Below are 11,433 nucleotides of genomic sequence, written 5' to 3' on the forward strand. Positions count from 1 at the left end.
CCACCATTTGGGTGGGCTTCTTCAAACCTTAAATTACTTTCTTTGAAAACATCATTCCTGGTGGCTATAACATCTGCTAAAAGAGCCAGTGAGCTTGCTGCCCTCCGCTCTGATCCACCTTTTATCCAGTTTCACCCAGGTAAAGTAACTTTATATTTTGACGTCTCCTTCTTGCCCAAGTTTGTGTCAGAATTTCATCTTAATCAACCAATTATATTACCATTGTTTTTTCAATCACCATCATCTCCTCTAGAGCACATGCTCCATATGCTCAACTTAAGACACTCTCTGGCATTCTATATTGACAGAACTAAGACTTTCAGAAAAACCAACAGGCTTTTCATATGTTTCCATGGTCCTCACAAGGGAGGTCCAGCCTCATCAAAATCCTATTTCCTGATGGATAGTGCAGACCATATCTTTGGCATATGAACTATCAGGCAAATCACCTCCTGATCAACTGAATGTACATTCCACTTGAGCGCTGTCAACATCTATTGCCTTCCAGTGTGGAATTGAGATTCTTAACATCAGTCGTGCTGCAACATGGTCTACCCCATCAACGAAAGTGTGAAGGCAAGAGGAGAAGGGGATGACAAAGGATGAGATGGTAGGACAGTGTCATTGAAGAGACCAACATGAATTTGACCCAACTCCAGGAGGCAGTGGAAGACAGGAGGGCCTGGCGTGCTCTGGTCCATGGGGTCACAAAGAGTCAGACACAACTAAACGACTAAGCAACAATAATTGCCTAGATGTGAGAGCACTGCAATGATGCTGGATTTGGCAGAGTTGTGTTGGCATCCTTCCTTCTGTGATGTCCCACCATCCGGTAAGTGAATCTTGCTAGTCACCCATTTGTGTGCATTCACAGAGGCCCCAAAGAAGAAAAAGAGGTTACCTACCTGTAACCATAGTTCTTCTAGTGGTCCTCTGTGAATTCACACACCCCACACATCCTCCCCTCGATCCATTACGGGTTATAATAAATTTCTCTCCCTGGCGGACAAATTTTAGGAACTGAGGGGAATCTTGGGTGGAAGGAGCCTGTGCCCCACAGGGGAATGTCCCACTAAATTGTTACTTTTAGCTCAAGAATCTTCTGAGACATTCAGCACAGGCGCAAAATAACCCATTTGTGTGAATTCACAGAGGACCACTAGAAGAACTGTGGTTACAGGTAGTTAACCTCTTTATTTCATGGTATCCTCACTCTTTGATTTTTGAGAACTGTCCTAAAATAGCTTGTTTCAAAGGGTAATCTGCAGAGAAGGGGGGGAGGAGAAACAGTAGTCTTCCAGATGTTTTGACCTTCACCTATAAGTAGCCTCACTGACTATAGTTAATGCTAAGAGGTAGCAGGTTTTTGATTTGCAGTGGATTAGCATATCACACACTCTGCAGTGCTGGCTCCTTCCAGAATGTATGAGTCTGTAATGGGTTCAAATGCTCATACTTTCCCTTAAGCCATATTACTACTAAGAATGGGGGAAGTTTCCCCTTGTATGTGCCCTTTGTTGCTTGAATTGTAAGTCCTCAACTGTTCACATGGGTATTTAAACCAAGTTCCCTACTCCAAGTGTACTGCTGTTGGAGTGCATATGATGCCAACGACTGCCACTTAGTGGGAGGTGATAGACAAACAAAAAGAAAAAAAAATAACTGAGTTGTGTTAATCATTGTTTGGAAACTGCAGCAGATTCAAAACGCCACAGTCAGATTTGTAACTATAGCTCGTTATAGGGAACATACTGTAAAACTCCTCTGTTACAGCAATTCCACTGGCTGCTGATCCATTTCCAGACACAATTCAAATTCTGATTTTAACCTATAAAGTTCTAAACAGGTTCGAGCTAGCTAAAAGCCTATATCTCCCTTAATGAGCCTACCCAGATATTAATTAGGAGAGGCCTTTCTGAGTCCCACCACCCTTGCAGGCACTTTTGTTGGGGACTCAGGAGAGGGCCTTCTCTTTGGAGCTTCCTTCCATGGGAGATCAAGTTGGCCCCATCTTTGCTGTCCTTCCACAAGCAGACAAAGACCTTCCTCATCAGGCAGACTTTCCTTTAAATGAATGGTTGACCAAGGGGATTTTTTAAAGGAAGCATTTTAGTCTGTGTTTTACTTGTGTTTTTAATATTGTTCTTATTACAAGTTTTAATATGATATTTATTTAATGCTTTCTAAATGTTATAATAATTTATTATTAGTTTTTTAACTTAGTTTCTTTTAATACTGTAAGTTGCCTTGGTTCCTTTGGAGAAAAGCAGCGTATAACTATTTTAAATAAGCAGACATATAAATAAATAAATATTTAAAACTACTCCACAGCAAAAAAGAGGAGGTATTGAGAAGCAGGATTAGTTTCTAATTCACTTTCCCACAGAATATGGAAGTAATAAAGGTGGAACTATTGATGGAAATCTTTTAATTTGATAACCTTTAGTTATAAATAGAAACGAAAACCAACAGTGAATCACAATAAAAAAATTGTTGGCTAATTTTGGTTCAATTGAATGTTGTTTGTAGGTTACAGTTAAACCCAAGTTTATGAGTTTTGTGAAAAAAGCATCTTAAGCCAACTCTTCTCAAACTCTTCGTTTAGCCCCATTTTAAAGCTCTTAAGAGATTTGGGACAAAACTGTGTTGGAAAGCAGAAAACAAAGTGTACTGCTTATATACCATCCAATGGCACTTAAGGTACTCTCTAGGTGGTTTACAAGTTAATTATACAGACTGCACATTCCCCCCCTCCCCGTGAGCTGGGTACTCATTTTACTTACCCTGGAAGGATAGAAGGGTGAGTCAAGATTGAGCGGACTACTTTCCCAGATGAAATACAAGGAAAAGTTTTTCCAGAACATCTGTGAATCTTGGAAAGAACTGCAGAGAATACCAAGACTATAATATGGAAAGAAAGAACTACCCATGTCTTGAAATGGGTGGAACTCCAGGAAAGCTTAGCCCTGAACACACAAAGAACTGGGCTTTTTGGAAGTCACTTAATTGACTACATACCGGGGTTGGCAGAGCTAAAGTGAACCTAAGGAAAAAAAATTTTTTTTTGCACCAATGCAGTCCTTTGTGAGTATGGAGAAAAACATGAAATTTTGTGTGGTTTACACATTTCAGTGTACTCTATGCTCCTTGATACATACCATGGAAGACTTGGTGCTAGCTGCCCCAAATGCTGTTGATGTTGCCAATTATTGGGTGGGCATTATCCAATAATTCAATCAGATAATTTCCATTGGGTCGAAATTATCTGATATATTTATTAATGGTATTTTGAAATGAAGAAAGAAAGGCCTCTGGGGATTTTGTCTGTTCCGTGTACGTGGAGGGTTGAATTCAGGCTAAAATTACCAAGTACTGTAGGATTACAGCAGTTTAATGTATCGGTGGGAAAGTTATAACCTGCATCTCGTTGAAAAACCTGAAGGGCATTCTGAGGTCATACGGACAAGTGAAATAGGGCAGAACTGTTTTTAAATGATGCAAAATTAATAAAATAATATTGTACTCAGTTCAGGCAGCCATTTAGTGAGCAGAAAGAACAATTAGATAAAAGAAATAAAATTGAATGGCCTTTTAAGTAATCAATGTGAACTCCTGCACTAAATTACTGCAAAGTGAAAATATACTGTGTCATCAGTCTTTAAATATTCTGCTCATTAAAAGGTTATGCACTAACCTCTGCTCCATAATCCGTTGGATTATTACTATTAATTTCTTCTCCCTACTAGGATCAGTGGACATGACTTGAACAAATGGATCAGTGCTTTTAATAAAATAAGGCTCCAGTTGTGTGCATAGTTGCATGGCATTAAATTCTATCCCAGTACAAATAACAGTGTGCCATCAAATCAATTCTGCTGTAGTTACATGTGTGCAAAATAATTGTTTCCTTTAAAAAGCACACATAACAGGGTGGAGAACTGTAGCATTAGGACATACTGCAGGTTTTGTGAAGCATTTCTCAGGGCCACTTTAGAAATGATGTGTTAACATGTATGCTTCCTTGTTTTTCTGTTGTGTGGTGGAGTAATTGAATTGTGTGTAGAAGTAACAGAACTCTACTGGAGAGTACCCTCAAAGGTGGATTAAGATGAATTGCTTAGATGTGAAACCTATCTGGGAAAACCAGGAATATGTGGTCATTATATTACCACTAACACAAGTAGAAGATATTGTAGAGGTAGAACCAGATTTGCAGATCCATTCTTTGATCTTCTGTATGTAGAGAGCTGAGAAGAGAAGACTCCCTGGAAAAGACCCTGATGTTGGGAAAGTGTGAGGGCAAGAGGAGAAGGGGACGACAGAGAATGAGATGGTTGGACAGTGTCATTGAAGCGAACTACATGAATTTGATCCAACTTCGGGAGGCAGTGGAAGACAGGAGGGCCTGGCATGCTCTGGTCCATGGGGTCACGAAGAGTCGGACACGACTTAATGACTAAACAACAACAACAATGTAGAAAGCAGAGAAGTAGATCTACTCTTTGTGTATATACTGTAGCAGGGTTGTGACATACAAGTAAGTATACATGTCATTCTTGAAAGATAAGTAGGGTCCTTTGCATTATGCACCGGTTGTTGAGACATAGTTTAGTATTCTTGACTGTTATGGCAAATTTGGAAGGTGATGTGGGAATGGGATTGAAGGAGCAGCTGGAGATTAGAAGTATGAGAAATAGAGACACCAAAATTGACAGATTCTTGTATTCCAGTCTCAGAGCATGGAGGATAGACATGTACTTCCTTCTTCCCCAAGTGGCAGCATTTACACAGCTCTGTATTTTGCTTTGAGTGTTGTTTATTTTTGAAAATTAAATGCTGGCCTTGTTATACAACACAATAACCAGAGAACTACAGAAACTTGTTCTCTCCAATATCCTCTAGCATCCTTCATTAAAATAAGTAAATAAGTAAATAAGTAAGTAAGTAAATAAGTAAGCAAGTAAGCAAGCAAACAAGTAAGTAAGCAAGCAAACAAGTAAGTAAGTAAGTAAATAAATAAATAAATAAATAAATAAATAAATAAATAAATAAATAAATAAATAAATAAATAAATAAATAAATAAGGCTTTTTGTGTCCTCTGAGCCATTCTTAAACTTCTTTGGGACACAGCCATAAACACAATATGAAATAAATATAGACTGAATCAGGATTGTATAAGTTGGAAGATGAATCTTATGAAGTGGTGTGTTAAGAATTGTTTCCAGTCTGTGACCCTCTTCAAATGTGCCAGGGGCCCCCAGTGGGTCATATGATCCCCTTTGATAATGCCTGCTAGAGGAGAGGCTGTGATTATGCCTCCAGTCACCTTCAGTTGCTTCTGCTCCAGAACAGGATCCTCTCTAGGCCTAAAATGAATGGAGAAGGTAAAGAAACAAACAAGTCTTGGGTGTTGCTCCCACTTTCTGCGATCATTGGAGTCTCTTTTTTTAAAGTAAACTTTTAAAAAGTTTGAAAAATGTGGGCAAGCACATTTTCCCACATTGGAAAGCACATTGGACCAAAAGGAAATGTGGTCCAAAAGGAAGAGGGACGGAGGGTGTGTGTGTGTGTGTGTGAGAGAGAGAGAGAGAACTGCCCCCAGACTTGCAGAAGTTGCCTACTTATGCTGAGCTTGATTTACAGCTGTACAAGTTGAATATGGATGGTGTGAAATACTTTAAGCACTCCTGCAAACAGTAAATTCACATTCCCACAGCTGATCCCTAGGGAGGTGGCTCAGCACTACAAGGGTGCCTTTTCCCCTTTTACTGTCAGCTTTTAATTTTGTCTTTAATTTGCTGTTTTTCTCATTGTACCCTCGCCACTGGATGTTTTCGCTATACTCTCTTGCACGCACTCTTAGCATATTCCCTTCAGCACAGACTATCTTTTATGGTACAGTTCTCATGGGGATATCCAAGAATGTCCTAGCCCTTCTGGGCTATTTTCATGTGGCTAGCAAGTGGCAATATTTTTTTGCTGTTCACTGATCATTAAGGAACTTCATCTGGTCATTCTGGCTCTTTAGTCCTTTTTTTGCTCACATCTTAGAAATCTTAAAACTACAGAGCTGAAAGGGATCCTATGAATCATTGAGTCCAGCCCCTGTCAAGAAGACCCGGGAATCGAACCCCCAACCTGAAACCATACCTAAACCATTGAGCTGTCCCTGATTCCTTAATTCATAATGATCATTTTCCTGACATCCTTACCTTATTTTTTTTTCCATATGAATATTTTGTTGGTGCTCTTTGGCTTGATGCTGTTTTTATCTACTGCATCAGTCTTAGTGATTTCTGATAAATACACATTGGTCTTAACAATGTGAATGGGCAAGCAATAGATACATATGATGATATGATGTGTTCTGCTGGACGGGTATGGATTTCTGATAGTGAAGAGGAAACATCTTGTATGGATGGGTCATGCTGCTTGTAGTGGTGCAAATAAAGGTTGTTGTTTTTTTTTAAGCTGCCACTGTTGCAACAACAATACTGGCCATGATCTAAAAATGTGCACTGGTTCACATATATACTGTTTTTCTTAAAATTCTCCCACATTAACAGTGGCACAAAAAAACTGGAAAAGAAATTCAGAATGTATGGTATGTTGTTACATTTCTTTTCATTTTAACCTTTGCAAATTATTGTTAATGACTGCTCAATTTTATATTCATTTAATGACAGTCACAATTTAATATTATTATTTTTAGGTTGTTTTAAGACCAAGCCTCTGAAGGTGTACTGTAGGAATTGAGGAATTGTTCAGATTCTTACTTTCCATAGAGGGTTTTTTTCCAGTTCATGCTGTTATAAATCTTCCCTTAGAGAGGATGTACAATTAATTATACCCCAGGGGTTAAATTGGGTCTCCTGTGATTGCAAAAGGTGGGACTAACTGGCTTGTGACCATTGCATTTATCAGCAGGACTTAAAAATATGTGGCAAGTGGGGAACCTTCTGTTCACCCTGTTATTGATGTGTTGCAAAGCATGTCTCCTCATTCCTCTTTTGCTCCAGGGTGCTTTCTCTCCATTCTTCCTGTGTTGTATGGAGACCACCTCATCAGTCACTAGTCTGCTTTGGACTTCCATATCAATCATGTTGTGCTACAGGCTGCTTCTCAGCTCTGTTGTTCCCTGACGGGCAGTTCCTAATTACCAATACATTTTAAAATGTGATTTTGAAAGGTTGGTTGGCTGTAATTTTAAATGTTACTTTTTGTACTTTGGCATAATAGATAGTGGCTGAAATCCAGTAGTACGTTGCAGCTAGAGTAGACTCACTGAGTAAGTGGGGATTTGGAAAGTTGACTCCTCTGAATGTTCCATTGATTCAGTGGGCCTCCTCCAGTTGTGACTTACTGCTGGATTTCAGCCGTTTACTTCTTTCAGACTCTTCTGCTTCTAATTTCCATTCTAATACTCAAACTTCTCAGATCAAGAGAAGCTGGCTTCTTTGTTTCAGTGTAAGCAGAAAACACTGAACCGTTCTGTTCCCTGAAAATAAAGTTGTTTCTTTATTACCCTGTTAAGTGACAACTGCAAGAGAGGGGTATTACAGAATTTTGTAGTGTAGGCATTATGTTTGTAGTGTAGGCATTAATTTTCATGATGTCAATAATCTTAAGTCCACCAAGTGTGTTCTTTACCTGCTTTTGCATTGATCATTCCATGTCAGATGTTAAAAGCATTCTGGCAAATTGTTCTGCGGCTTCTAAATCAGAGGTTAAAAATCTGAAAATAGCATTCTCCAAGGGGAAGGAAAAAGGAGAGTAATGGCAGAACACTATCCATTGTGGTGTAGTGGATAGAATGGCCATCTAGGACCCAGGAGGTATAGGCTTGAATCCCTGCTTGCCATGCAAACTCACTGGGGGTGTGATACTGATGAAACCACTGATAAAACGTTGCCAGGACTGATTGCAAAGTAATGTTTACTACCTATAGGCTGAAATCCTGTTGCTTAGCATACTAAGTTGTAACTAGAGCAGACCCACAGAATCTGTGGAACTTAGTTGATTCATCAGATCCCCACTGATTCAATGGACCTACTCATGACTTACTATGCTAAGTAACAGGAGTTCAGCTATAGAGTGGCTTCTAAAGGGAAACATAAGGAATCTCATGTGGAACTTGTGAATCCATGTAAATTCTTAAAAAAATTCTGAATAGATCTGTGAATAGATTCTGTTTGTTAGTCTCCTAAAAGAAATTGTGATGACAAACTGGTTTAATATATGATTTTATTATAGAAGTGGCACCCACATCATAGTCACTATTGCAGTGGTTTTCCTATATATGGGATAAGGTTCACTTTTATAGGACCTGATATTTATACAAACGTTTACACTTCATATAAAATTCAGTTCTGGTAACACTGGAATATTTATTTATTTTTATTTATTTACATATGATTTGTATCCCACTCATCTGGTCTATGCGACCACTCTGAGTGGTTTCCAATATTCTTGCATGGAAATAAGTTTTTTTAATAAAAAAGATTATATATTGGTTGGATTGTATGTTTCAGGTCACTGCATACATCCAGTGTCCCATAGCTTTTGTCTTCACATAACCTCTGCTGCCAATCTTGCAAACCAGAATTTTGATGCTGTTGGGTTCATAGTAGTAATAATGGTGCCACTGTTGGTCATACATAGTATAGGAGGTTGGGTCGAGTCCAGATTTAGTTGAACTTTTAGTATACCCATTGAAATTGGTGGGACTTAGAGTAGTCATAAATTAGTCTGGACTTAATTCATAGTGTAAAGCAGGGTGGCAAATACCTGGCCCTTTGTTATGTTGGACTGTGATTTCTAGTATGTGTAGTTGATGGTGAAGAATGAGAGAACATGTTAGATGTAAGTCCAGCATCACCTGAAAGTCCATACAGTCTACATTCCCAGTTTGGAGACTTAATACCATCAGAGTCTGAAGTCAAAATTCAGATTTGTTAAGTAGAAGACCTGTCTATTGTTTTGTGTTTCTTGTTGTGCATGTTAGTGGTCAACTTATCCCTCGGAAACATGATGTGTCTCCTCTGGATATCTGGAATAGGTCCATTCTTCATTTACGTACATTCAGTAAGGGACAAAACAGGTACAGTTGTAAGAGGAAAAATCATGACATTAAACATATTAATGCACTGTTACTCCTGTATCACCTCAACGCCATGGCAACTAAGCATGCTGTGGCAATTAAAAAAAAAAACAAAACAAAATTCTGACACTTCAATGATGGGTTAGAAAGGTTTGTCATCCATAATAGTATAAGGAAAATATTCTTGCCTTAGGGTGAAATAAACATTCCCTGCCAGATTCAGTTTATAGCTATGGAAGTGGAGGTTAACATCCTGTTCTTCTTCCATTGGTATTGAACACTGGATCTCTTTTTTGTATGCAATATTTTTTAAATAATGCACCTCCCAATATGAAGAATTTGTAAATACAGAGTAAAAATATTACTTTGGGATATAAAAGGAAAAAAAGTTTGTTTGTTTTCATAATTTTTGGATCACACAGTTTCTGTTAGCCTTTTTGCTATGAGTTGTTGTTGTTTAGTCGTTGAGTCGTATCTGATTCTTTGTGACCCCATGGAATTCTTTGTGACCCCATGGACCAGAGCACACCAGGCCCTCCTGTCTTCTACAGCCTCCCAGAGTTAGGTCAAATTCATGTTGGTAGCTTCGATGACACATGTCCACCCATCTCGTCCTCTTTTGTCCCCTTCTCCTCTTCCTTCACACTTGCCCAACATCAGGGTCTTTTCCAGGGAGTCTTCTCTTCTCATGAGATGGCAAAATATTGGAGCCTCAGCTTCCGTATCTGTCCTTCCAGTGAGCACTCAGGGTTGATTTCCTTCAGAATGGATAGGTTTGATCTCCTTACAGTCCAGGGGACTCTCAAGAGTCTCCTCCAGCACCACAATTCAAAGACATCAATTCTTCGGCCTTCTTGATGGTCCAGCTCTCACTTTCATACATCGCTACTGGAAAAACCATAGCTTTGACTATGCGGACCTTTGTCGGCAAGGTGATGTCTTTGCTTTTTAAGATGCTGTCTAGGTTTGTCATTGCTTTCCTCCCCAGAAGGAGGCGTCTTTTAATTTCATGGCTGCTGTCACCATCTGCAATTATCATGAAGTCCAATAAAGTAAAATCTGTCACTGCCCCCATATCTTCCCCTTCTATTTGCTAGGAGGTGATGGGACCAGTGGCCATGATCTTAGTTTTTTTGATGTTGATCTTTATACCATTTTTGCGCTCTCCTCTTTCACCCTCATTAAGAGGTTCTTTAATTCTTCTTCATTTTCTGCTATCAGAATGGTATCATCTGCATGTCTGAATATGTTGATATATCTTCCGGCAGCCTTAATTCCGGCTTGGGATTCATCCAGTCCTGCCTTTTGCATGATGTATTCTGCATATAAATTAAATAAACAGGGAGACAATATACAGCCATGTCATACTCCTTTCCTAATTTTGAACCCATCAGTTGTTCCTAGAGTGGTCTCAACCGACCAGATAGGCGGGATATAAATAAAATAAATAAATAAATAAAATCCAGTTCCAACTCCTGCTTCCTGCCCCACATATAGATTTCTCAGGAGATATATAAGGTAGCCAGGCAGTCCAATTTCTTTAAGAACTTGCCATAGTTTGTTGTGGTCGACAGAGTCAAAGGCTTTTTCTTGAACAGACCTCTGGTTTTTCCCTTCCTATTATTTTCCTCTATATCTTTGCACTGTTCATTTAAGAAGACCCTCTTGTCTCTCCTTGCTATTCTTTGCAAGTCTGCATTCCATTTTCTGTAACTTTCCTTGTCTCCCTTGCATTTTGTTTCTCTTCTCTTCTCCACTATTTGTAAGGCCTCACTGGACAGCCACTTTGCTTTCTTGCATTTCCTTCTTTTGGGGGATGGTTTTTATTGCTGCCTCCTGTACAATGTTACGAGCCTCCATCCAGAGTTCTTCAGGCACTCTGTCCACCAAATCTAGTTCCTTAAACCTGTTCTTCTCTTCCACTGTGTATTCATAAGGGATTTGGTTTAGATTATACCTGACTAGCCCAGTGGTTTTTCCTACTTTCTTCAGTTTAAGCTTGAGTTTTGATACAAGAAGCTGATGATCAGAGCCATAATCAGCTCCAGGTCTTTTTTTTTTTTTTCTGACTGCTATGTAGAGGAAATTAATTAATAATTTTAACTAGAGTTTGTGTTAGTTGAGTGTTTTAAAACACTGGTTCTTAACCTTGGGTTACTCAGGAGTTTTGGACTGCAACTCCCAGAAGCCTTCACCACCAGCTGTCCTGGCTGGGGTTTCTGGGAGTTGCAGTTGAAAAGCATCCGAGTAACAAAGGTTAAGAACCACTGTTTTAAAATATTTAATATTTGACCTGTATAATTGCTGTTTTTAATGTCTCTGCTGCGTGTTC

The 11,433-nt window shown here is 39.1% G+C and overlaps 1 protein-coding gene across 6 annotated transcripts in view; it reads left to right on the forward strand.

Moving 5' to 3' along the window:
* The window catches only part of RARB (retinoic acid receptor beta), a 444,828-nt gene that overhangs the window by 100,036 nt on the left and 333,359 nt on the right, over positions 1-11,433 (forward strand). The gene's annotated exons all lie outside the window — the stretch shown is intronic.

This window comes from Pogona vitticeps, chromosome 6 (assembly GCF_051106095.1).
Source record: "Pogona vitticeps strain Pit_001003342236 chromosome 6, PviZW2.1, whole genome shotgun sequence".
Lineage (NCBI taxonomy): Eukaryota > Metazoa > Chordata > Lepidosauria > Squamata > Agamidae > Pogona > Pogona vitticeps.